This window comes from Cucurbita maxima, unplaced genomic scaffold (assembly GCF_002738345.1).
Source record: "Cucurbita maxima cultivar Rimu unplaced genomic scaffold, Cmax_1.0 Cma_Scf00825, whole genome shotgun sequence".
NCBI lineage: Eukaryota > Viridiplantae > Streptophyta > Magnoliopsida > Cucurbitales > Cucurbitaceae > Cucurbita > Cucurbita maxima.
In genome coordinates this window covers 4,136-5,748 of record NW_019272841.1, presented here as the reverse complement: position 1 = coordinate 5,748, position 1,613 = coordinate 4,136, and the positions used below count along the sequence as shown (strand labels likewise).

The 1,613-nt window shown below is 38.3% G+C and overlaps 1 non-coding gene across 1 annotated transcript; it reads left to right on the top strand.

Moving 5' to 3' along the window:
• Positions 1 to 1,318: 1,318 nt before the first annotated feature.
• TRNAI-AAU lies at positions 1,319 to 1,392 on the top strand. Its single transcript has one exon. It is a non-coding gene; the product is annotated as a tRNA-Ile (tRNA).
• Positions 1,393 to 1,613: the final 221 nt, after the last annotated feature.

Here is a 1,613-nt window from a genome sequence, read left to right as displayed (position 1 = left end):
TGATACGGTCGTTCACAGTTTTTCTTTAGAGGATTTATGAGAGTCATTTCAGGAACAAGAAGTTGGTAAATGAACTAGTTTTGGCCGTTCGATATGTTCTTTTATGAAAGATGAAATTTGAGGATTTGAGGATTGCTTAGAGTCTTTTCACGAACAAGGAGAACAAGAAGTTGGTAAATGGACTAGTTTTGGCCGTTCGATATGTTCTTGTTGGTAAATGAACTAGTTTTGGCTGTTCGATATGTTCTTTTATGAAATATGAAATTTGAGGATTTCTTAGAGTCTTTTCACGAACAAGGAGGTAAATGAACTCACTTTGAAGGCCAAATTCAGTATTTCGACTCTCATGAGAGAAAATTTTTCGTCAAGCCACGTGTCAACTTGTGGGGAAGGAAAGCGCGTGAGATAGCAGGCAAGCCACGTGTCAACTTGCGGGAGGGAAAGCATGTCAGACAGCCTGAGGGACACGTATTGACGATTGGGTGGAATAACGCGTCAGGCGCATTGTTAGGCAAGAAAGTCAATGGCCTATTAGCTTAGTTGGTTAAAGCGTTGTGCAAATAACGTGGAGGTCGCAAGTTTGACACTTGAATGGACCAATTTCATTCATTTTTAATTATATCTTTTCAAGATACGAGTTAAAACACTACGAACTTTAGAAGATAATGACTTTTTTAAGTTTATTATGCATAAAGTTATGTAAACAAAACTAGATTGGCAGTATTAAGAGCTAACGACCTATAAGGTGCATAAAACCTATGCCCAATTAGCTCAGTTGTAAGATTATTGTTTTAAAAACGTGGACGTCGTAGGTTCGACAATTCCATAGAACAAGTTTTTTTAATTCTTCATAATATCTTTTCATGATACAGGGTTACAACAGTACGAACTTTAAACCGATGATACGGCCGTTCCAAATTTTCTTTAGATCTGAGTCGTTCGATATGTTCTTACATGAAGGATGAAATTCGAGGATTTCTGAGAGTCATTTCAGGAACAAGAAGGAGGTAAATGAACTTATTTTGGCCGTTCGATATGTTCTTTTACGAAAGATGAAATTCGAGTATTTCTCAGAGTCTTTTCACGAACAAGGAGGTAAATGAACTCACTTTGAAGGCCAGATTCAGTATTGCGACTCTCATGAGAGAAAATTTTTCGGCAAGCCACGTGTCAACTTGTGGGAAGGAAAGCGCGTGAGAAAGCCGGCAAGCCAAGTGTCAACTTGCCGGAGGGAAAGCGTGTCAGACAGCCTGAGGGACACGTCTTAACGATAGGGTAGAATAACACGTCAAGTTCATTGTCAGGCAAGAAAATCTATGGCCTATTAGCTCAATTGGTTAGAGCGTCGTGCTAATAATGCGAAGGTCACAGGTGCAAGACCTGCATGGGCCAAATTCTCTCATTTTTAATTATATCTTTTCATTATACGAGTTAAAACACTACGATTTTTAGAAGATAATGACTTTTTTAAGTTTATTATGCATAAAGTTACGTAAACGAAACTCGATTGGCTTGATTAGGAGCTAACGATCTATAATGTGCATAAATTCTTTGCCCAATTAGCTCAGTTGTAAGATTATCGTGTTAAAAATGTGGAGGTCGTAGGTTCGACA